At 41.2% G+C, this 26433-nt stretch overlaps 1 protein-coding gene across 3 annotated transcripts in view; it reads right to left on the bottom strand.

Moving 5' to 3' along the window:
- Positions 1–26415, bottom strand: part of ANKIB1 (ankyrin repeat and IBR domain containing 1) — a 97932-nt gene extending 71517 nt beyond the window's left edge. For all 3 annotated transcript variants that reach the window (XM_068673935.1, XM_068673937.1, XM_068673936.1), the window contains exon 1: positions 26073–26415. The gene's annotated coding sequence lies outside the window, so the exon portion shown is untranslated. The remainder of the gene's footprint in view (positions 1–26072) is intronic.
- Positions 26416–26433: the final 18 nt, after the last annotated feature.

Here is a 26433-nt window from a genome sequence, read left to right as displayed (position 1 = left end):
TTCTATGGACTTATTAGCAACACCGCTAAAAGCAGCACTTTGATATCACAGCTCTATAAATATTTAACAAAGAGATGGATACTCCCACAGGAGCCTGAAGACCGAGTATAAGATGAAAAAAGAGTGAATGCCGAAAGACTTGGGTAGATCAAGGTACAAATGAGATCTTGAGAGCAGTAGCACCAGCTGCCCAATTGCTATTGATTTTTTCATGGGTATCATCATAGACGTGAGTTTGAAGAAGGATGACTGTAATGGCTTAAAAGGATTTTAGAAATAGTCCTCCCTTGAAGTAGTGCCACGGTGCTTGCTAGAAATTTGTAACAAATGGTGAAATATCGTACAAGAGGGACCAGACAACTATTTTTGAAGCCTCCTATTTCTAACACTCATTTTGGAATCATGTATTCAGCACATGAGTCTTTCATGAGATGACATACCTCCCTGAATTTACATTTGAATTGCTTTAATACTGAAGCAAAATTTCTCGCTGAATGTAGCACCAGCATGTGATCGTACAGCAGCCGTTTCCTATCTTGGGAGATAGGAAAAGGAAAGGGAGATATACTGCACTACATAGTACTGCTCAGTAAATCTAAAGAAAACGTATTTCTTGCACAAAAAAAAATCTTTTATCCATATGATGATCGAAGATCATCAACAGAACCAATCGTTTGCAACTATTATTTTTCAGAGTAACACTTTAATTCTAAAAAGTTCGAATACAAAAAAAATGCTGGTTGAAAAAAATAATATTTCTTACTCAAAAAAAGTATCTTTTCATGTGAACTACAGGAAAATTATTGTGGAATGAACAGTAAGTCAAGCTGAAAGAAGAAAAACATTACATAGGCTCTAACAACTATATCTTAATACTATCAAAATGAAGTTTTGATATTGATACATCATGTGTTTTTTATACCTTTGCAAAGACAACTGATAACAAATTGCCTACACATAAAGGAGAAAGAAAAAAAGATATCAAAACAACCTTTTTTCCAAAAGAGCCTTGCTTTTGTTGAAAATATAAAATATTTTACTGCATTCTAAATGCATCTTCTGTTCTAAGCACAGTTAGCTCAAAAGGTAACTATTTTATTTGCTTTGGATACTGCAGTTAAACAGTTCATTTTTATAAGGTGAGTTTTTAAAATATTTACTGACTCTGTCCTGCATTACAAATCATAATTAACTGCAGAAGGGAATCATGCACAGCTTCATGTTTTAGGAAAAAAAGCCTACTAACCTGGTACATTTAGGAGTGTTGCACCATGACGAATTATACTCTTCGCTACTGGGATGGACTAACACAAATGAAGCAAGTCAAAAGTTATGTTCAAGAATTCTCAGAATACTAAGTCCTCTCAAACAAGAAAAAGCCCTGTTGCTTTCTATTCCTTCCTGGTCCTCTCCTCTGTCCATGAAGTAAAGAGCACAATGGTACCAAAAAATTGCTCACTTTATCAAGACGATAGAATTGAAAACAGAGCATGCAAACATGGATACTTACTTTAGTATAGCTGGCAGGTATGTCTATAATTAAGATATAGTAGAAAATATTAGATTAAGGCTAATTTTTACTAGTATCCAGTAAAGATGTAAGATTTACCAAACTTCTGAATGGAGCTTGACATTGTCAAATTCAATGTTACGTTTTACAAGTCCAAGTATAGACCAAAAAAAGAAACTAAAATACCAATGTAGAGAATTACCTACAAACATAGCATTGGTTAGCCTGAGTAGAAAAATAACCAATATACATTCTTTTTGTTTCAAACACTAAGGTTGACAAATGTCATTAATGTTGAGAATTTACTTGAATAAAATACAGCACAGGGTTGTGAAGGAATTATTTCCTCATTATATGTTTGTAGGATAGAGTCTAGCAACTCATGTTACAATCTTCTCCTGCTTGCTAAGGTGCCCACAGCAAGGCAGCTTAAAGCTATTGCTAAACTCAGTAATTTGAGACTTCGCCTTACTGACTCAGGCACAAAGACTTTGATCCAGGTGGAAAATTTCCTTTCTGACACACTTCTTTTGCCTGCCTCCAACTCCTGTTTGCAGAGAAAACAGACTTTTAAGCAGGGCTCTGGTTTCCTCTGCCTTGATACACTGGCAGTGATGCAACAGGGACAGATGCAGCAGACTAGGAGCAGTTAGCAGCTTATGGAAACAAAGCTACATTTTGCAGCTAAAGCAATTGTTAAATGAATTTTGATGGTGTTGTACAGTACTTGCTTTCTTCATCACCTACATGAAATGTGGTAAATCCACTGTGGGTAGGTACATACACATGTGGAAGCACATGCAAGATACTGTACAGCCAAATGAAATGTACACTGTAATAGTCAGATGAAGACAGCATCCCTGTAGATAATAAGAAATAAATAAAAACAACAATCTAGTGGCAGAGCTTAAAAGGTGCAGCTGTTCCTATACAACCTCTTTTTTTTTTTTTTTTTTTTTTTAAGGGAGAAGCATTCAGTGTAATGGAACAAAAGACTTACCATTCCCTAACTGTGCACTCAAGTACGCAATAGTCTGACGTGTAATTGCAGATTATTTCATATTCATTTCAGGGCACTATGTCTTTAGAAAATTATTTAAAAAAATAACAATAAAATCTGCAAAGTTCTCTGAAGTCCAGGTAAAATTTTGGAGTTGTTCCCAGTGAAATATTCTGTCAAGGCCTTAATAATCTGATTTAATTTGCTGTAGCTTAGTTACTGATACAAGAGATATGCCCTCCTTTATGGCCTTTTCAGGCTTCGGTCATAAAATACAGCAGAACTCTTTTCAGGCTGGCTTTTTACTCCTCAGATTAAACAGACTAACCAAGCCTTAAATAATATAAAATATCTGTATCTCAAATAATACTGACACTACTGCTCGAAGACCTGTGTCTGCGTCAGAAGGCAAAGAAGCACAGCAAGAAAGGCTTGACTTTTTTTTTTTAAGAGTAAGACAAGCTGCACGCAGACGTGCTCAACAGCTGTGGCATTGTGATCTTGAGCACACTTTGTTTTGGTATAAAAAACTCACTACAGACTGCTCAACCTACTAAAATATCTGAAAACACGTCTGCCACAGCTAATAAAATACTGTTAGCTGAATAAATGTCTACAGAGTGACTTCTTTGCCACAGGTCAGTGCAGGTAACACCACTTTTGCATCAAGTGCTGCACCCAAGCACCAGACACCGAAGTGAACAAATATCACCCGGCCTCCTGTGTAAAGAAGCAGGGGCAGCCGGTGACTCAGCCAACAGTCAGCATCGGTGATAAACTGAAGAATAAGAACTGGAGGCTGGCAGCTTCCTTTAGCAGGGCCATTTCTTTCACGTTGGCAGCACGAGAACCCCATCCCGGGTAATGCTTTGCTGCTGCATTTCTCCTTGCTCACACACACCGTGGCCACTGTGATCGCTGGGATTTGCAAAAAGGACTCAAATACATTTTATTTAGCTGTAAGGTAAGCAATGACCCAGCTCGAATCAGTTAGAGAAGAATGTCTGTTACCTCCAAGGACAAAAAGTACAGGGTAAAATGACCGCTGAGAGTGACAAGGTAAAGGCTTACAGAGGAATGGACACGGCGGCATTATCAGCAGCAAAAAGCCCAAAGAAATGCGTGGGTTCCTATCAGACCGACCTGCTTAGAAAAACTGAGGATAAAGAAAACTAGTTCTGGGCAATTGTGCCAGGGAAAGGAGCAGGAATGAAGACAGCAACACAAAATTGGCTATACAAGAACCTACAGGGAACTTGATTAACCAGCCTAAATGGGGTGCAATGGGCCTTGACCTTGCCTTGACGGAGTTCAGGATGTATTTTTCAAGTATGCTTGCTCAGCTTAACACAATTTAAAAGCCTTGTTAAGATTCAGCTGAACAGGTTTGAAATTGCACTGTAACCTAAAGAGAACCCTCTGGAGAGCCTTTGTTATAAACTGGCCAGCTAAAAGCTTTAATGTTAACACAGTTTTCAGTGGCATTAAACTGACACAATTGAAATCCAAACTTTTTGGCCTAAAACATCCAGGCATACCTACAGAAAGCAAAAATAAAGAGCCTGGCAATACAGGGCTGCTCAGGATCAGATTCATCCACAGTAAAATCTGAAAAAATCCTCACACATTGAAAAACCTTATCCTGTTTCCGAACCACAAGCCTCTCAATTCGATGAAGCTTTCTTACAGTTAAGAGCATCAGCTGGGAGGGCCATACTTCAGCTGTATATTGTAAATAGGCCAAAGGCCTGGATGGTGGATCTCAAAGGGTAAGGATAGTTAATATAAGAGGTAAGTCAACTGCAGTCAGGCTGTACATAGTTGGCATTGTTCCACGACTTTCTAAAAACACACAGTTGCATTTTGTAGGAATAAAAAATATCTCAAGTCAGTGCATTTCAACACAAAAATTACTGTTTTTATGAACAGCAATAAATCACTTTAATAAAGTGAAAAGTTAAAAAGGTGAGCAAACAAGTAAAACTAGATTTTCAATGTAGAGACTCCCAAAATATCATCCTGTATTTTAATTTGTTCGTGTAAAGCAATAATCACAGAATCCTACTGCTGACTCCGGACTCGTAACTTAGATCCAACGTTTCGTCTGTAGGCTGCTGCTAGTCTACAGCTCACAAGAGTTTGGAATAACCTAACCAACCCTCACCTTAATTTGTCTATTCTCATTACCCCAATAACTGAAAGCACTGAAAAGAGTATTACGCAGCATTTCAAGGAATGTGCAAGGTATGAAAAGTTCCCTGTTGTCACATAAGTAACATGACAGAGTGACAGAGCACATCTCTACTTGGTGCGTTACAATTATTCCATAAACATTTACGGGATGAAACTTTTTAAAACACACTCCGCATTAAAGAATTATCTCTTCCTGTGCTATTCAAGTGGGCGGTGAGGAAAGCATATTGAGCTGTTGGAGGAAGATGACAAACAACATTCACAAAATTACTGGACCAGAAACAAACGTGCACACACTTTTATTGTTTCCTGGAAGCATTCTTACATGCTGGCTTTGTTCTCTGTAAAGCTAAAAGACAATGTGACCTCGCTGATCTCCCAAAGATATCGTGATTTTTTTCAGATGAATGAACAAATCAATTTCCTTTTAACAAAGAGGTAATTTAACTGGTCAGCACTCCTTCAAAGCAACACATTCATTTAAGGTCTAAACACAGAGTCCGGGAGATCATTGTGTGTCTAAAACGAGACAGACTCCCACAGCAAAACACAGTTTCTATACAATATTTCAGAAGTGTTTTACGACATTTCTGAGACACAACTGTAAGAACTATTTAACTATTTTGAGTCCAAAAAGCACACATCCTGCTTGCCAAGGTTGCGAGTTCCCAGGATCTCACAAGAGCATCCCTGCCACCAACTCATCACTCAGGTAACCACAGAGACAAGAACCATCACTTGCACCTTACGCATACCCTCAAATTAGCGGACTTGCAACTGCTGCAGTTCTGATAAAATATTTAATGCACCCACGGGCAAAATTCTGACTCTGGCAAGGAAATGGCAAAAGACATATTGGATCTAATCTAACATTAATTTACACTATTCTGTGATTAAACACGTATTTTTAACATTTGAGAGAAAACCTATGCTGAAAGATTGGGTTGTTTACTCCACTGCATACAAACTGTTTAAACATTTATATAAAGGCTATGGATAACAAATGTAATTATGGCACGTCACTTACAGTTTATATTTATGAAGATTATTCTTGACTCAAGTATAATTGCAATGAAACACAATGCTGTTGCACAACAAAGATTTTTGGTTTCAAGATTAATATCGAATCAAAGAAAACAGAGAGAAAGAAAGAGAATAAAGTTTTTTTCAAAAAAAAAGAGCACCTCGAGTTTGAATCAGTTCTGCTGTTAACAAAATCAACATACCTAGTGACTGGCATAGCCACTGATGCAATTCTAATGACAGCTGTTCTTAGAACGTTATTGTGACTTTCACCGTGTAAGGAAGGGGTGGAGGAAAGAGAAATACAAGTTGCCAGAATCCCTCATTGTGCAAAATCTGACCCATTTGTCATCAAAACCGCATGAAATGGATTGGAGTTATAGAGACTTAATGCTACAAAGGTTTTCAAGAACCAGTCTAAAAAATGTGTTTTGTTTTAGCCAAGTCATAAAATCTGTACGACTTTATTTGAAAAGATCTGCAGCTATGTACTTGGAGCTTCCAAATGAAGCAACTGTACAGACAGCGGGATGATAAAATAGCTTTGGTGGTTAGGGGAACTTTGTGACTGCTTCCCAGCATCATGCCGAAGCTAGGCACAGAGGACGGGAACGGAGGCTCTGCCATTTCTCCTGTGCTCTCGCTGGCACCTGGAGAAGGGGGTGGAAAAAGAGGCAGGAGTAACAAGCCTGGCTGGATTGCCAGGAGGAAGAAAAATGCAGGAAATGATGGAAAATAGTCTGCAGAGTTGGAGGGTGGAAAGAAAAACAGAAAGGAGAAAGGACGCTAGGACATCTTTATCATCCATGGACCACTGCAACGGATGCTAAGTGAGGCAAAACAAATAAGTGTTCATTTAAACTGATGGACAGAGGGGCACACAAGAGGAGGTGAATTATGGTTGTTCTGTAAAAACACTCCTTATTCTGGCATTTTTATTTTTTTTTTTATTATTTCTAAGAAATGACTGAGAGCACATAAGTCTCTTAAAATGATTTTTGCTTTGTTGAAACCTTCTCAAGCAGTATGTGCCTACGCGACTTGCCAATACAGCACTCCAGCCAGGACAGTGAGGTTTCCTTCGGGAACTACAAGAGAGCACGGAAGTAACTCAAGCTGACAGTAATCCTGCTGTACCCCTACTCAGTATTGTCATGAGGGTTTTTGCTTATTTATCCTCTATAATTTAGCCAGGACATGATTCTCAGTCATCGTTTTGAACACAAGAAGTCAAAACAGCATTGTTTAATTGTGAACATGCACTCCAGTATCTCTGAGTATCTGCTGTGTAAGCGTGCACAGTAACTGCACACACTTTACATCTTTTGTAAGTCATCCACACTCAAACAGCGCACCCTCCTACCATGTAGCTATATCCAGTTTTTCTGAAGCATGCTGTTGTTTTTATGCCTCTGAAATGATTTAGAGCCACAGAAACTGCAGGACACTGTCTAAACAACGTAACGGAGTTGCCTCTTTCCAGTTTATGACATCTGTGTTGTCCAGAACACTGAAGCACCATCACTTATTCACAGACTTCAAGTTTCTTCCAGTGAATTATTTTTCATAATTTCATTGCCAGAATATACATCTCAAACCCAGTGACGCAGAGAAGTGAGCTTTGCCCTTCGAATTAACAAACTAGTTGCTCAAACTACTCTCCTGCAAGCATAAACAAACCATTAATATTACTACTTCCCCTGACAGCTAAGCTTAAGAAAAATGCATGTTACACTGTGCTTTAAAATTAGTATTTATTTTAAATATCTGAGCCATAAGAAAAACAACAACAACAACACAGATGTTCTGTGACAGAAATAGAAAAAGTGAAATTAAAATTATTTTATGTTCTTTTCATAGACAAGATTGCTGAAGCTTGGTTTGTTGGACATTGAGTTTTCTTCGCCGTCTTTCCTGGCACACACTTAAGCTCACATGCACAGGGAACCTTAGTGAATGCAGACCCCACTTTTTACTTAGCATTTTTTTTTAAAGTCCTGATAAATTTGTCCTACAAAACTGTGATCGTCTTTCTTAAACTTTCACATAGAACCTGTTTTTTTCATTCTAAACCACAACATTCAAGTTACCAGATCCTTACATCTTGTTCCTACTGGAACATTTCACGACTGCATCCACTGTTTCAGGTTCTTATTGCTCCTGGAAACAAAAACCTCTCTGTTTGTGCAGAAATGTGTCATAACAATAAAAGAGCATCTGTGCACCAATAAATCCAACTGCATTTATACTGATTAATGCTAACTGGTTTGCAGTAGGTTTTCATCTTAAATTATTGCAATAGAAAGTAGATACTGTAGAAAGCCAGGCAAGGTTTTGTTTTATTGGTTTAGCACACAGTCTACATCATACCATGCTTCACCAAGCAGCCTATATAATCAAATTGCTCTTCTTTCAGCCAAAGTCTTTTAAAAAATCTCTTCCTCCCCAGTGCAGTAATTTAACAGCAACGTCCATGAGTTCGGATTAAAGGACGTCAAGGCATCTCTTTAGACATCATCCTACAGTTGCTGTAAAAGCCAAGAGAAGGCAGAAGGCAGGCATGAAGTCTGCTCGAATATACCCGGGGCAGCATGAAGATACAATCTTGACCAAATGCAATGATCTGAAAAAGTATTAAATCAATTGAATGTTTGACCAAGGTAAAAGGCTACACTGCACAGCAATAGATAAGGCGTACAGCAACAATTTATGGATGAAAACTACTGCCCTAATTCATGAAAGAATCCAAGATTTTTCACAGAAGAAAGAACCAGCTCTTAGGTACTGATAAATGAAGGATCCTTGGGTACAGAAAGGGCTCCTGTCACTGTGCTTGCCAAGATCAAGATTTACGTACCGAGAAAGGATCAGGATGGCGTTGATCTTCCAGCAGAATCCCACATACCTTCTCCAGGCAAGATTCTCTGTATCTAACACCAGAATGAGTTAAAAAGATGCTGCAGACCTGCAGGAATTGTGTTCCTCAGCTTTAGGTACCTTCTTCAGAATACTAAATTGAAACCATTTTCCTAGATCAACATCTCAGAAGTTGATACAACTTAGTGTTTTCCTGACAGCACTCAATCCTACATGTTGTAAAAACCTTCAATTAGTGTTTTTTTTTTTGTTAGCAGAACAATCTGCTAAGAGAATAAATGTCTTTAGTCCAACAGTTAAGAGATTGACCGTGTCCTGAAATGAGGATTCTTCATCATACAGATTTATTCATGAATGTTCTTATTGTCTACATCACAATGCCCAACGCTGCAGAAATTATAATAGATTCTTGTGGGAGTGGTTCGGGAGCGTCTGAGTGGGCTCAACGCACACAAATCCATGGGTCCCGATGGGATGCATCTGTATGTGCTAAGGGAGCTGGCAGATGTGATCGCCGAACCGCTCTCTATCATCTTTGATAGAGATAGGTTTAATAAGTTGATTTGATAGGTTGGTCATGCTCAATCAACCTTGTTGCCTTCTATGATGGCATCACCAGCTGGATAGATGGGGGGAGAGCGGTGGATGTCATCTACCTTGACTTTAGCAAGGCTTTCGATACTGTCTCCCATGACATCCTACTAGCAAAGCTGAGAAAGCGTGGGATAGATGAGTGGACGGCAAGGTGGGTTGAGAACTGGCTGGCTGGCCGAGCTCAGAGGGTGGTGATCAGCAGAGCAGAGTCTGGCTGGAGGCCTGTGACTAGCGGTGTTCCCCAGGGGTCGGTGCTGGGTCCGGTCTTGTTCAACATCTTCATTGACGATCTTGATGAGGGAATAGTGTCTGCCCTCAGCAAGCAGGCCGATGACACAAAGCTGGGAGGAGTGGCTGACACGCCAGAAGGCTGTGCTGCCATTCAGCGAGACCTGAACTGGCTGGAGAGATGGGCAGGAAGAAACCAAATGAGGTTTAATAAAAGGAAGTATAGAGTCCTGCACCTGGGAAGGAACAACCCCAAGTATCAGTACAGGCTGGGGGACGACCTGCTGGAGAGGAGCTCTGAGGAGAAGGACCTGGGGGTCCTGGTGGACAACAGGTTGACCATGAGCCAGAACTGTGCCCTTGTGGCCAAGACGGCTAATGGGATCCTGGCGTGCATTAAAAGGAGCATGGCCAGCAGGTCAAGGGAGGTGATCCTCCCCTTCTACTCTGCCCTGGTCAGGCCTCACCTGAAGTACTGTGTCCAGTTCTGGGCTCCCCGGTACAAGAAAGACGGGGATCTCCTGGAAAGAATCCAACGGAGGGCCACAAAGATGATACGGGGCCTGGAGCATTTTCCCTATGAAGAAAGGCTGAGATCTGGGTCTGTTCAGCCTGGAGAAGAGAAGACTGAGAGGGGATCTTCTTGGTGTATATAAATATCTGAGGGGTGGGGGACAGAAGGATGCTGCCAACCTCTTCTCAGTGGTTTGTGGGGATAGGACAAGGGGCAATGGCTGCAAGTTAGAGCACAGGAAGTTCTGCTCTGACATGTGAAAGGACTTCTTCACAGTGAGGGTGACGGAGCACTGGGACAGGCTGCCTAGGGAGGTTGTGGAGTCTCCTTCTCTGGAGATATTTAAGGCCTGTCTGGACGCCTACCTGGGCAGCCTGCTTTGAGGAGCCTGCTTTGGCAGGGGGGTTGGACCCGATGATCTTTTGAGGTCCCTTCCAACCCCTACAGTTCTGTGATTCTTGGAGCCAATGTGTTCTTGAGATAACGAGCTCAATTAATATTCAATGTGGAAACCTGATTACCGGATTTTTACAGCCAACTAAGAAATTAAAAACTTTAATGAGCTTTTTGTAGCTACATTACTAACTTAAAAAAAAAAGATTTACAAAATTATTAGACAAGACATAAAAAAATAAAATATTTGAACTTATTATAACAGAAATTAAAAATTACTGTAGGTCTGACAAGGACTGGTAAGAGTCCTTTGCAGTTTTGGAACTTATTTCACACTGTTTAAAAAAAAAATCCTCAAAAATAAAGGCAAACTTTGCTAAGGAATAAATATCCAGAATTCTGAATAGAAGAAAAACTAGTTTATTCCTACCTTAAAATAATACTATTTCAAGACATTAGCTTAAAGCAAGCTGAAGCTGATTTTATTTATGAATACTATTAATAACAACTAGACTAATCCTTCAGTTCCAACAATCTCATTTATTTTCTACTGCTTATATGTCAACATTTTGTTGACCAATATGTTTTATTGCATGGCTTTCATGAAACAGCATTACGTTTGGATTGCAGCAAAATTTCTGTTGATTTGCCATATGAATATTCTTCAAAAACATGAAACCAAACAGAAGATGCATGGTATTACTTAAGAGTTTTCCACTACCAACATACGCATTTTTCTTTCCAAATATTATAAACATAGTTGTAATAATGGCTGTACTGGATCAGATACTTCTCATTGAATATCTTGTCCCAGAAAGTTGCCAGCAGAATATACCACTGAAAAGTATAAAAATTGAGCAAGAATGAACTGACATTTTTTTCTGCAATACTCTCCCAGTCTTCTGCAATTTAGCACTTGATGAATGCGTAAGCCAGATGTGCTGCGTCTATATTAATAAGCTGCAGTGCATTTTTCTTCCATTAATTTGTTGAAAAACTCCCTGAAACCATGTAAATTTTTACCAGTTACAGCATCATGAAATTTCACAGCTTAACCATTCATTGTGAAGAAACATCTTTCTGTTTTTAACCTGACACTTGTTAAATTTCATTTTCACTGTCTACAAGAACTGAGAGGTAGACAGCAAAAAAATCTTCCTCTACTTACTCTTTCACTTGTGATTTTAGAGCTTGCTATTACATTGTGTGCTACAAGTGATCAACCTGTCATATCAACCTTTTTAGAGGTTATTCTTACAGATTGATTAATCCTAATTCTTATGGAATGGATTCTGTGCGACCTTTATGTTCCTTTCTGCTGTTTCTGATCTTTTCTCAATGCAACAAAAGCTTTTTTGAGTTAGGAGACCAGAAGCTGTATACAACATGCAAAATGCATGGACTTACACAGTGGTGGCATGATCTGTACTCTTTCAGCATGTGATTTCCTTTTTGGGCTGGTACTAAGCACTGAGCTGATTTTCCTCAGAGATACTTATTACAATTTCAAGATCTTGTTCTTTGGGGGTAATCTTTAAGATAATCAGTTTGTATATAATTTTTTTTTTCCAACCATGTGAATCTTTCACATTTGCCTATACTGAATTTCATGTGCTAAATATTTACTACTCTGACCAATGAGATTATTTTACAGTTGTCATTGTTTCTAGCATTGTCTAGAGAATGCTGTATCACCAATCCCATCTTTCCCAGATCACTCATCCATACATTAAACAGCATAGGTCCTACCACTGATCTATTTGGGACTCTATCAATAATCTTCAGCCACTGTGAAGACTGCCTATTTATTCCGACCTTTTAACCAGCTACTTCTCCATGGAAAGGACCCTCCTTCTTTCACAGAACCACAGAATGGTTTGGGTTGGGAGGGACCTTAAAGATCACCCAGTTCCACCCCCTTGCCATGGGCTGGGACACCTCCCATCAGACCAGGTTTCTCAAAGCCCCATCCAGCCTGGCCTTGAACACTTCCCCACAGCTGTTTGAATTCTTTAAGACTTCCAAGCAAGGAACTGTGTCAAATGTCTGTTGGAAATCCAACTGGAGAATAACAACCACATTTTCTCTGTTAACTTCTTCAAAGGACTTTGCTAAGTTTGTGGGACCTGATTTTCCTTCATGGTGATTGCTGACTGTTCCTCAGGATGTCATACTTGTCCATGGGTCTGCTAATTTGGACAACTATCACATCATTTCTACTAACACCCCAGGTAGAGATGTCAGGCTTACACATCTGCTGCTCCGTGCCTGCCTTGGAATCTTTTAAAATTGCCATCACATTAACTAACCTCCAGTAATCCAGCACTGAGGTAGCTTTCAGGGGAGAGTTTAAATGTGACAAAATGTAGTTTTTTGCACAATTCTAATTACCATCAAGTGTACCAAAGAAAACCATATTCCTACTGAGAAAAATAACCCAAAGCAGAGTCTACACAGCTTTTCCACAAGATCTCAGACAGATTGACAGTTCTGCGATCAGACCTACAAAATTAGACCCTGGCTCTTATCATCACATAAGTACATCGCACTTTGGCAAATGACATGTTATGAAGAGAGAAGAGAGAGTGTCTATGCCAATCTCCTTTTACCTTGCTCGATTCAGCCAGAACACAGGAAATCTGTAAAGCCTATCTCTGAGGCCTATTTCTTAAGATGAAGGAGTGGCAGTCTGTCTTTTAACAATGCTGAATTTCTTTAGACTTCCCTCCCCACCTGCTCATGAAAGGCTTATCTCACTGAGAGATGCTGAATTATCACGGAAATATTGTAGCCAGACGTAGGACAAACAATGCAAACTGCTAAGAGAGGAAATTTAGCCGACTGTGTTTGTTGTAAAGCAGGTGCATGAAGAAGGATATCAGGCTTCACAAGATGTCCCAGGAGTCCTCAGAGAGGAAGCTACCTACTGGGGAGCAACCAGGAATTCAGAAATGTCCCCCACCAGCAGAGGAAGCTGATAGATACAAGGCAGTACAGTATTGCTGAGGACAATCTTACTCTGTGAAGGTGGTATAAGCCACCTCAACGTCCTTCTACATACGTACATACCTTCTACATACAGTAACCACAGAGCACTGAGCAACAGATTTCAGATAGTCTCACTGGGGTACCAGATGAAAGAGGAATGCACGAGCTGATTAGGGTGTTTTTTCTCCTCCTCTCATGTTTATGGTATCACATACTCAGGCCTTGCTTCCCCTTACTACTCTACTCCACAGCAACAACAAATACAAGGAAACTTGCCAAAACACTGCCCTTCTCCCCAGAACTTCCCAGTTCCCATGCTCTCCTGTAATCTGTAAACCTTGGCACTCTCCTTACCACTCTTCTCCACATCTGATTTGCTGGCAAAGAACAAGGAGGTGCCTCCTCATCGGGCCAAAGCAAATCTGAAATATTTTACTGGAGGCTTCCCAATACATAGGAGAAAATTCCTCTCTGCAGAAGATTTAAGCATTCAACAGTAATTATGCAGGCTAATATGCCAGCCAGGAAATACTTTACTTTTTATCCTTTAAACCAGAACACTACAACCTAAAAAGGGAATAATTATAAAAAGATTTAGATTGTAATGTGACAGTTATGCTGAATCTCTGTATAAGTAGATCACCTGAGGTAACAGATGTAAGCCTGTTTGGGATCAGATTGCTAACGGTCATACAGTACTCAGTACTGCCTTTTTTTTGTCCCCAGCACTAGCCTTTGGCTTGCTATCCTGTAGCCAAGATCATCACATGCTCACCCACTAATTTGTCTTTGTGGACTGCCTCTTTTTGCAGCCAGGTGCTGTGCCAGGAAGCACGTACTCTGAAAAGCAGCATTCACTGGATTCATACACCCTTTGCTTCTAATACTGCTTGCCCTTGAGCCCATCTATTATCAGAATATACTACATGGAGTTAGCACAGCACAGGCTCTGTTCATTGCTGACTCTGCTGGTTGCACATCTCCTCCACGCACTTCCCAGGGCCGTGAGAAATGAACCATTGACTATGCAGGCACAGCTAGGGCAATAGTGGATTCGTACTTCTGGTCATGGAAAATGACTTCTAGGACCTCTGTGTCACTTCTTTGCTGCTACATTAAACACAGAGGTCCCACAGAAGAGAAAGATCCAGGTCACCCTCCTGATCTGGGAGGTGTCAGTGATACTGCACAGGAGGTTCCTCGCCAAGGCTATTTCTGAATACCACTCACTGAGAAAGTCACAGAGGACATCTGCACGTGGGTTCCCCCAGCGTGCTGGTGCTGCCACCCCCACAGCCAGGCACATCTCCTCACGCAAGGGAAGCCCTCGATGTCTGCCAAACGTGGCTGCAGAGCAGACCCCACAGCCAAAGGAGGCACGCGGCCTCCCCTCAGAGGTACCTGAGGCGATGTGCCTGGGCCTGCTCCTGTGAAAGAGCAGCTTCCCAACATCAGTCACGTCACCCTGCTGCCCCCTCGGCTCGACCAGCTTATTCACCTTCTTCTACCATGGCTGGCAAAGCTGTCCTTAAGCAGCCTGATCCTGTGCTAGGAAAAATTCAAGTCATCAATCCTGCATTTGCTAGGTTCGGGTAGAACTTGTATTTGGCTGGGTGAAAGTGAGACAGAAACGCACTGGGGTAAGGCTCAAGAATGTAGGGCTTGTTAGAAGAAGAATCCTACTGCCAGTTTTATTCCCCACATCTGTGGGAGCAAAAGCAAGCAGGGGGAGATGAGGCAGTGGCCAAGGGGAACCAGCTGTGCTAGCTTCAGCAACTCTCGGAGTTGCGATGCTCAGGGTCCCTCCATGATTACTGTAAGAAAAACCTGCTACAGTGCCAAAGTAACACACAGAGACTTATTTAAGAATAGTTCTCCCTGCTCCTTAGGTAAAAGGGACCGCAAGAGACGAAAAAATCAAATAAAATCGCTTTTTTTTCCCCCTACACTTCTCATTCCTGTCTTGGGTAGTTCTTCTCTCCCACATCCAATTCCCTGTTACAGCTGCCCAGATCGATGTACGACCTCTCCCAGGCCTCCCTGAAAGCTTCAGAAATTATAAAGTCATTTTTATTGTTATTATAAAGCCTGCATTTAGCAAGCTGGAAATCTGCCTCCATTATCTTTTTATGATGCTAATGTCGCTTGAGAAACTCAGCCTGTAGTTTCTAAAGTGGCTTTAATTGACACCAGAGCTGATCTCGCCCTTTCTGTTTCTGGTCCAGCCTTTCTATTCACCCATATTCCCACACTTTCCCTGGTTTTGTACTGGCATGTGCCTTTGTAACTGCACAGAGAAGCAGAACAGTAACTCAGAGCAGTTCTCTGGTTTTGATTTTCTTCCTACATGCTGATGGCCCAAATGGCCAGACCACAGCAGCAGCCATAGGGCAGCAGGGTTACTTATACCAGCACATAATGCAAAAAAATTGAATGCTTTCAAAACAGTGTTCATTCAAACTGAAATGCAGACAGAAGCAGAAACACCAGTGAAGTGCAAACTGTGCAGAACCAACAGCAGGTCTGAGTGCTGGAGGCAAGGCAGGAGTACACCAGCCCCGCTGTAGTGATCAAAGCAAATTTTCAGGAAATTTCTCTCGCAGCCCAGCATTATTTTATCAGCTGCGAGACCCAGACAGTGGCGGTGCCTTCAGAAGGGACAGCACATGGAGCATGAGCCAGAGGATGTGGCTGTTGGAGCGGAAGACTGTGGACATGGAGCAGGCGTCACGGCACCAGAGGCAGCACTTGCTGCTGTGCCCAAGCTTGGCAGCACCCACACTAAGCCAGGAACAGAGCATTATTGGGGTAGGGGCTCCCACAAAAACAGTGACACAGTAGCCATTCCCAATCCCTTCCAATATCTCAGCAGAACTGGTACCTGTCCCTGAATCCAGCTGTAATCCCACTGTGCAAAACAAGGGATGACGGTCAGTAGCAGCAGCAGATACTATTCCATTGCCTGGACCTAGGCAAGCAAAATCTAGGTGGAAATACAACTAAAATAAGTGTCCAGCAGGCAGGGAAAGCACACAGCTAAGCGTGCACTTACTGGAGGGTGAACACATCCAAGTCAGAAAGCAGGATAGGGGCAAGAAGGACCTAGGGAGAAGTGATTGCTGCAGCTAGCAGGGGCCCAGCAGGGCTCTGGTGAAAACAAGCTCTACCAAGCTGGCTGAACAAACACAACCTTAGAGAGAAGAAAAGGAAGGCTAACATAGTTCCTGTCCACTTGCATTAGGAATGGGTAGTGTTTAACACCAGACAGCAACCCCTTCTGTCCCTCGCACACTGCATACACTGTCAGACCATATTTTATTAGGGATGCTTGGGAACAGCCCACGGATATGATTTTGAAATGCTGGTGGAGATGCAGAAACAAAGGTATCCATCAACAGGGTCTACATATTTATCAGAGGATTTTAGTCTTAAGGTCTTCTGAAAATTCCAGACACAAATAGCTTTGATAATCTAGCCTAGAGACACCCTAGATACAATGTCCTGCATAGCAAGAAGCATGTTCTAGTTGTGTTACACTGCTCCCTAGAAGATCAAAAAGGGAAAAATAGCAATAAACAAGAAGCCAAAGAAGGGGAACACCACTTCTATTATGGTAAAAACAAATGGGACCTCTGAAACAAAAAGCCTAACAGCCACCATGAACAATATCCAGTAACAAAAAGGCATCTATATTGAAGTGAAATAGTTAAAAAAAAAAAAAAAAAAAAAAAAGACTGCCTTTTCAAATGCTGGTTTGTATGAAGGCTTCTTTAATACTGTGTAGCCTACAGCCTGTTGGAGGATGTGTTGTGTTGCAGAACAGAGCGAGGCTTCAATTTTAAGAAGGCAACATATTTAAATACAAAAAAAATGATTCTTTATTAGAGGTATCCTCAGCCGCAGGGAATCAGGAGCACACCACTTCCTGTGTGCCCCCAATTGCAGATGTTTGGATACAGCTGCTGGGTGGGCAGTTTGGAAAGGACAGGAGGAATCAAACAACTCCAGTAAGCAGGCAGGCAGTCCTGGGGAAAATAAAGTACACAACAGCTAAAGCAAGGAATGATTTGGGGCAGGCTTTCTGTCTTCAGGAATGCGACAAGATTTATTTTCACAGTAAGCCATGGGTAATGTGGAATATTTTTTGTTCAAAGTTCATACTGAGGTTTTAAAGTTTCAGAAAGAAGCTTCTTTCCAATTCCATTTAGCACTGATCCAGTCTGCTTTTATCTGTACTCATTATTACTCTGAAGAAACTAAAAGACCAGAAAATAGTGTCTGGTTTTCTTAGAAATTGTGTAATTCGTACAGGAAATCCATGATTTTAGGATTCTGAATTTGCTCCCTAAAAAAGATAAATTATTTTGATACTTATGAATAGCTGCTACAATTGGGACCCTTTGTATATCTGAAAAAAAAAAAAAAAAAAAGGACGTAGTTATTAGTAACTCTTTAATGCTACCCTAATTCCACAAGCTGCAAAATTGAAATGAACTCAATACACTTTTAAAGCTTGTGACTAATTTAAGGAGAACCTTTACTCACTCTCCTCCTAGAGACCCATATGACTAGGTAAACCAGAACTGGTGGGTGGGAGGAATTAACCAGTCACCTCCTTAAAGATTCATTTTAAAACTCGTTTTCCTTACTGATTCCTCACTCATACATAGAACAGACACACATACAGAAAAGTCAATGGGATTTCTGAATTGAGCTCAGCTAAACTGAACTTAAAGGGTATTCCTATGAAACAAAGACCAAATCAACAGGCACTATGTAGTGCCTTTACAATAAAATTATGTGGCAGTCTTACTCAGGTTTAGTTTACATTTTAATAACATCCAGGGTAACAGAGTCCAAAACTTTCATGGTATCTCCTTTTATTTATACATCACAACAACTAATTCTAGATCAGAACATGCTGTCTGTCTAACTCCCACTCCGGCCAAATAAATTTAACTTTCTATTCTTTTATTAAGCAAACGGGTATGAACCTCAAGCTGCTTGGCTTATGAGAGGGCATATTTCATTAGTGACACGTGATATCCAAAGCTATAAGCTAATAACTTCAAACCTCTGACTCTACAGAATTCAGGTTCCCTTAAAGAACAGATTTTGAACTGTATAGCCAAACTTATTTGAGCTAATCATATTGTTCTCTTCTACAAAGCTCCACAGCCCTCTGGGTCATGCACGTCAGCTGGGCTAGAACCAGTTGCAAGCAGAGAAAACAGTCGGTTGTGCAACCACACCATCTGATACGAGCAGGCACTTACATTAATTGGTGCCAGTGGGCAGTCAGAACACCAGAACCAATAACCCATGCTACCTTGCACAACAGCATGCGCCAGGAGCTATATATGTTTCATACAGGAATGCACAGAAACCCATAAGACAGTCAATAACGTGTATATATACATGCACTGTTTGTAGTATATGCCTCAAAATTACAAGCAACACCTTCAGAAAACTGACTATATTCCCCTTAGCCTTCTCTGAGAACTGGAGACAGCCAGCTCTCCCCACTTCTCTTACATATGTGTTCCCGTTGCCTAATCACATCAGCAGTCTTCCTCTAGACTTCCTCAAGTACATTGGTGGCTCTCCTGTACTGGGGATACAGTTTCAGAAGCAGTCACAAAAACACCAAACAGACAGAAATGATCTCCTCACACGGTTACTGACTTATTCTCCCCAAGAAAAGGCACTCTGCTGACTCATGTTCAACTTGGTGTCCACCAGGAAAGCAATGTTATTTGCTGCAAAGTTGCTTCCCAGCCATAGGTTTCCGGCCTCTACTATTGCACAGGGTTATTCTGTTTTAATTTTCAGACTCTGATGAACCTCACGAGGCTTTTGCCCGGCCATTTCCTCCCCTGCCCTGCAGCACACCCAACTCTGTGTCATCCAGCAGCCTGCTGAGGGTGCGTTCCACCGCATCATCCAGGCCATTAACAATGATTACAAATGCAAAACTATACTATTTGGTCTGACAAATACTAATTATTCTGTCCTGAAAGAGGTAAAGGACTCACAAGTAATTACATTTTAACTAATGGACAGGTTGGTAAGTATGAGATTATAAAGAACTTCAATACACAAGCCACCAAACAAAGCCTCTTTCATTGTCCACAGCTTTTTTTTTTTTCTTTCTTGTTGTTTTTGTTCTTAAACATGCAGTTTGCTTGGGTTTTTTGTTTGCTTTTTGAACATGCAGATTGCACTCAGTGGATCACTGAAATGGCTCCAATTGCAGATACCCTCTCCAACATCCTCCTAAACTAAGTACCGAAAATATCTGTGACAGCAACTTTCTAGAAGTCAAGGAGAAGGTCCTAAATTGAGAGCCACCGTACAGTTGTACTGCAACGGGTAATGCCTCAGTGCACGTGCCTCCATGGCACAAGCTTTTAGAGAACCAAGTAACTCAAGTTCATTCACAAAGGATGCTTTATCTTAGAGCTGTGTACAACTTACAGTGCTGCACAGACCTGCACTGCTTGATACTGTAGTTCTGTAGTATAGCTACTTCTGGAGAACAGACGTGTCTTCCTTTCTGGAGAACCACACGTTCTGCCATCATGAGATCTGCTATATAACCCTCTCAACAGCTGAGCTTTAAAACATCAAAATTCTCACCTTATGGTTAGATATAATGGTTCCATCAGTCCATAAGATCCTACAACTGTTCAAGCGTATAATTTGCATTATTAGCACAGCTGGAACTTTGGAAACATAGTTTAATAGCTGTACACTTTTGCAGTTTCTCCAAGATATTGATAAAATTCACCATTTTGATAGAGCAACACCACTTCTGGGCTCTCCTCTGCCAGGGCATTTCTCCATACCTATCTGCAGTCCTTTCACACAGTAGAGAGTTAACTGGAGATTAATATTTCCTTGTCTCCCAGCTGCTTAGCTAAATAAAACAGCAGAGCCACCTGGATTTAACACCAAAAAAAAATCCTGAAAAAGTAACAGTTCTGCAAATCTACACACAGGCAAGGAATTAAGGGAAAAGAACACTCCAAAGGAAAATTCTAGTGCCATAGCATTTTGAGGTTGCTACTGCTGAAAGTAAGTCCCAATGTACATACAGTCTTGTATATATTAAATTTTGTATTTTATCTACACAATACCTAATAAAAATGTAACAAAACCACACAATGGGATACTGCAGCAGTACAACACAATATCAAGCTCGGAGTATTAGTACAGAGAAGAGTTCACTAATAAAATACAACAAATACAACTGCCCTAAAATCCCTGTTCTTCAGTCTATGATTTTTTTTTTTTTTTGACAACCACATAAGATAGAACCAGTATTTAATGTAATGGCAGTGCAAAAAAAAAAAAAAAAGTATATATCATGATAATTTTTCACCATTTTTTCAGCAATTTCTGCACAGGAAATATTATAATATTTGTCATCAGTTTTTCATCTGTGCATTCTAAAAAATATACAACTTTTTTAACACAGTAAGATTTTGAGTTTCTACACAACAGCTTTCATATAAACGTACCATTTTAAGCTTTGCCTTCAAAATTGCCATTGGAAGTCCATTTTAAGTAACAAAGCAGGGGGAAGTAGCTGTCCCAGTAAGCATTTGTAGAAGCTCCTTGAAGAGCAGACAGTATGTGAATTGTAAACACAGCTCAGATTAATAAATATAACAGACACAATTTTCTCCACTAAGTTATTTCATTTCTAGTAATTCCAGATCAGGATCAAAACCAGCCGCGCACGAACAGGACACGATGTTCCTACAGCCACTTAATGCATCCACTATGGATACATTAGGATGAGCAGGGCCTGCTTCTACAGCAGAACTATACTTACAATCTAGAAAAATCTAATTATTTTCTCTGCTGAATTCCAATAAATATGTCATTAGTATACGCACAGTTAACATTATGTTAACTTTAAGGGTATTTTTCCAGTAATAGGTCTGAAACTTCCAAAGTTGTGTTTTCCTCAAAGCATCTTTCATTTTAAAAAGGTCACCAACACTCCTATAGGATAGGATTTTTTTTTTCAAGTCAGGACTTTGTGATAATTATATTAGAATTAAACCCAAAAAAAAGGATTTTCACACTTACCCATAATCATTCTTTTACCACTTTTCAACTAAGTTATCTCACAGGCTACCTCTAGCTGACATCACCTATCAGAGAGGGATTTAGAAGCACACCAAGTCCAAATAAAATGGTGTTTTGCTTTACATAACCTTTAATTCTATATGTAAAAAGGTGTCACCCACCCAATTAGCTTCACAAGAGAGAGGCATCAGGTGAGTACAACAGCACTCACCAGCCCCCACCACAGCAGATGATGCTGGAGACAATCGTGGCTCCATGTGCAGGAGCACAACAGAGCCGTGCACAACATCAGAAGCCATTCATGTTGTCAACAGAAGAAGCCGACCTTTGCTTTGAGAGGTGTAAGACAACAAAGAACAACACGATAATAGGAAAAATAATGGGAAAAGATGGACAAAAGAAAATCAAGGAAAATAAGGACAAATACTCAAAAGATAGAAACCACCCAAATAAATACAGGGAAAATAAGGAACCAACGCAACACAAAGGTAGAGCAGCTACTACAAGATGGGGCAGAAACACTGCATGGAAAAGAAGTAACACAAGCTTCAACAGCAGCAGCTATTATGTTCAAGGATATAAACAAACATCTTGCTACAAATTATACTTTTGTTAACTTGCCATAGGCAGAAACTGATTTAAATGTAAGTTTCAAGAGCATTACATTAAGAAAAAAATTGCCTTCATGAATTGTGCTTTAGGACTTTTAGTTAAACCTGAATTTGAAAGTAAGCAATGGACTTTTTCTTTAGTATTTGATGCCTTCCTCTGATATTGGCTCCTGAAAAATAAATAAATAAATTGTATTTTAGAACCTACTCTACATTTTAGAAAATCTCCGCAAAATGACAAAGATTTAAAAGAGGAGGTATCCAAGCCGTGGCTTTCTTGGTTGCTTAACTAAGAAAGTAAGGCACAACCAACTGGTCTGAGAGCAAAACAACTGCCTTCAGGTTATTTTGGTTTTCAAAGCTTATCGTCTAGTTACTAAAAAAAAATATATATATATATATTTATAAATCGGCTTGTATTGCATACACTCTTGCAGATGGTCCAGAAATCAATTATTCTTGATCTTTTCCTCGAACTAAAGCTATGCTTTTTTTTTTCAGAACACTAAAACGTCAAAGGGTTATGTCTTTGCATTTGACCATCAACTGTAAATACAAATTCAGATCATTCCAAACTTACAGCTTACTCCAAATACCACAGTGACTTGGAAATGCCTAGACCGTATTTTTCACTGCAGCCTTTATTATAAAGCAAGGGCTAAGTGGTTCACAGCAGTTTAAAAATACTCCCTTAAAATGAATATACACCATTTGGCTACCATCTGACAGCCCTTATTCCATGGATTTTTTTTGGTGAGTGCTGTACTTCTAAAAGTCTTTCTGGTTTATTTACTCCTATGTTTTTAGAGTGCTATTTTCACTATGAAAGTCCATGTCAAAATTGAAAACCTTCCCGTTGTTATTAAAGAAGGGAAAATCCCCAATAAATTTAATAAAGTTTTTCGCCAGTACAGAAGCCTGTACATAAGAATTGTTTTATACCTAACCTTACTCTTAGAGAATTTGCTTCGGTTTGAAACAAAGCTCCTCGGCTTCCTTGTCAGGAAAGGGTTGGACAAGAAAAGTTACCGAGGAACTTGACAGGCGCTGTCGTGCAGCTGCTCCGGAAAGCCTCCCCAGCCGGGAAGGATCTCAGGCATTCAGCACAGAGGTCCTCCTATTTCACTGCAGTAATCCATTTACAACCTGTTATTGTATTTTTACTCCAATTATCCTTTAACATTCCAAGTCCAGCATTAACGTGCTTTAAAATATAAATCAAAGCAAAACCACTAAATCAAAACCTCTTTTAAGTAACATCAACAAAATATGTTAGAGAAAATTCAAGGATAATAGCATGACTAAAAATTTGTTCTAGGTCAAAAGAAGCATTTGTCTTAGCTAAAAATACTTATATGGCAATTCTCTTGTTTGCAAAACAGGAGAGCTAAGGATATAAATATAGGTGAATTTGAAATTTTAATCTTTATATGGCATGTTTCCAAGTTCTGATAATTTTTTCATTACTAAAAACAGGAATACTGGAATAAGGCTAAAAACAAAGAATCAGAAAGCAAGGACTGTATTGTTAAAAGTGCATGAATGATAAAGGAAATTTGGAAAACCTTAAAAAAAAAAAAGGTAACTATTATCTCTTCTTCCCCACTTTGACTTCTGGACTAATTAACTGAAGATTCTCAACTACCACTGTACTTACGTGTATAGCACTCCGCCCTGACTACTCTTTGGGATAAGACATAAATAGACACATACACACATACATATAAACACAAATTAAGACAGGTTGGAATGCAAAGCATACTATTTTACTGATACTAGTGAAGACAATGTAATAATCCTCCGAGGAAAATGGCAAATGCGCTATTTTCACCAGTTTCACTTTAAATCCAGAAGATGTTTAGAGGTTCTGAAGAAAACTAGTAGTTTAAATATTAGGTAGACTGCTTGGGCTTAACCTGTTAATGCGATATAATCTTGCATGAAATATTCTGTGGCCCCCCAAATTACACATATATGCAATTCATGTGCAGTGTATTTGGGAGGGAGAAGGGAAGCAGTAAAAATCTTGTCCGACGATGACAGCTTTCAAAACACAATCTTCTCTGTCATTTTGAACATTTCACAATTTCCACAGGTCTACTCTTCAAGCAAAACAAAAGATCTCTCGTTCCTATCTATCATCAATTACTATACAGTAGTGGGATTAGAAATATAACCGGTTCAGCACAGACATGTGTAACCTCCAGACTTCCACTTTGTTTACTGGTAGGGGTCACCTTAGCAAAGGTGACAAAATTACAACAATCACAACACCAGAAAGCAACTTCGAGAATTCAGATTTCAAGATGAAGTTAATTTACCACTCAGGTAATGGAGACCATGTGAAATCTAAACAGAACAAATCACAGACATACGAAGCCACCACAAAACAAACAAACAAAAAACTCTGCTGGCCAAACTAGTCAAAAACTGATAAACAAAGCTCTATTACTGAAACAACAACAAAAATAACTTAGTGCTAATCAATCACAGCAAAGGCGCCAGGGACTAATGGGTGAGAAAGTGCTCAGGACGCATTGAATCAGCCATCGCGTTAACAAGCTCTCACGTAAGTGAGACTTGACGACACTGTCTAAAACCATTTTAAGAAGTTGTTCCACTGAACCAAAACCGACTGGTGTAGCAGGCATGGTAGCTGTTTCCTTTAACTTTCAGGAGCGTGTAATAGACAGAAATACCTGACAAACAGAAGTAAATTTAAACGCAATACATATATGCATCTTGGAAGCTCCAGGTTCTTTCAGTAAGCCTCACCAGACAATTATACATACCTCATCCTAGCTAGACGTGGCAAACCACGTGTAAAAATGAGAAAAAGGGACGTGTAGATCTTACCTATATCTTGCTTGATTTTCCTCTTTTGGCTACTGATGCTACTCACTATAAATCGTTCCACTTTCTTTTTCAAATTATTTTCATTCCTAATATTCTACTGATGCACATACAAAGAGATGGCATCACCAACATTATTTAGCTTATTGCTTGCTTTCTAGTAGTATTTTTAATTCAGGAATAATATATTAAAACAAAGAATGAAGTATTTTAGTACAGGCTAGACTAAATTTATTGAAGTGGGAATTGCTTGAGTACAAGACCACCAAGTCTTGGAATTAAAGTTTCCACAAGCCTCCTCGGTAATTTGGTCTCTTATTTGCAAGAGCAGCCGCTCACACTTTCTACATCAATTTAAAGAAAAAAAAAAAAAGAGAGACTTCTTTTAAATCCTGTTATAAATTCCACCGTTTCACTTCTGTGTATACCTCAGGTACACAAGCCACGTGTTAGAAGTTGAAAAACGCTGTCACTTTCTGTATGAATAACCCCTTTTTCTTTTAGGGGAAGGAGAGCACTTTCCCGTGTACCGATAGGAAACTGAGGAGAAGTGAACAGGCTACGCTTCACGTTTATAATCAAAGAGATGGAAGTAAGGATAAAGCAGCCACACGGGCAGGGAAAGCTTCTGCCTCTCAGCCTCTTGTTGCTGCTGCTGGGCGCTGCGGCTGCTCGCTCCCTCGGAAGCCGCCTCTCTCTCTGCAAAGCGAAAGAAGTTGGGGCAGGTCTGCGGGTGCTGCGCCCACCGCTACAGCTCAGCACGGCCCGGCAGCGAAGGAAGGGGCCGTGAAAACTCCTGGCGAGGCTGCCCGAGCAGCGAGGCTCCCGGCGCCCCGGGCCGGGCCGGGCTGTCACGGCTGCCCCGGCTCCTTGGCGTTTCGCAGCCAGCTTCGTGCGCCCAGACACGCCTCAGGGAGCGAGCCTGCCCCTTACATAAAGCAGCGACCGCACCGACACCTCGCTGCGCTTCTTCTGGAAATCAAACAAAGTGAGACCGAGACACCAGCCCTCCAGCTCTGGCGGCGGGTCCCGGCGGCTGGCAGCCCCCCCGGGCAGCCCCCGCCCGGCCCCCAGCCGCCCGCTCCCCTCCGCACCCCGGCGCTGCCTCTCCGAGGGACCCCCCCGGGACACGGTGGGGGCGGGTCGGGGCTCCGGGCTGCGCCTCGCCGAGCCCTCACCGGCACTCACCGGCTGCTCGCGGCGGCTCCCCCCGGCCCTTCCCGGCGGCCGCCGCCCAGCGCCTCCATTTGCTCGGCGGCCGCCGCTCGCTCGCCCCTCGCCGGCCGCTTTCCGCGCTCCGCTCTGCGGCGCCCTCCGGGGCTCCGGGCTCCCTGGGCACGGCTGCGGCTGTGGCTGCGGGTGCCGCCGCCTCGCTCCCCCTTTGTTCGGCGGCGCTGCCGGGGCCTCCGGCTCAGCGGCTCCCCGCCCGGCGGCGGCAGCAGCGCCTCATGCTCCCGGCCGCCCTCCTCCTCCTCCTCCTCGTCCCCTCCTTCTCTCTCCGCCCGCAGCCGACGCCCGGCGGCAGCAGCAGCAGCAGCCCTTCAGGCCG

This window comes from Anas acuta, chromosome 2, assembly GCF_963932015.1.
Source record: "Anas acuta chromosome 2, bAnaAcu1.1, whole genome shotgun sequence".
In the NCBI taxonomy this organism is placed as follows: domain Eukaryota; kingdom Metazoa; phylum Chordata; class Aves; order Anseriformes; family Anatidae; genus Anas; species Anas acuta.
The sequence above is the reverse complement of the archived record's forward strand: the minus strand, read 5'-3'. Positions and strand labels throughout refer to the sequence as shown.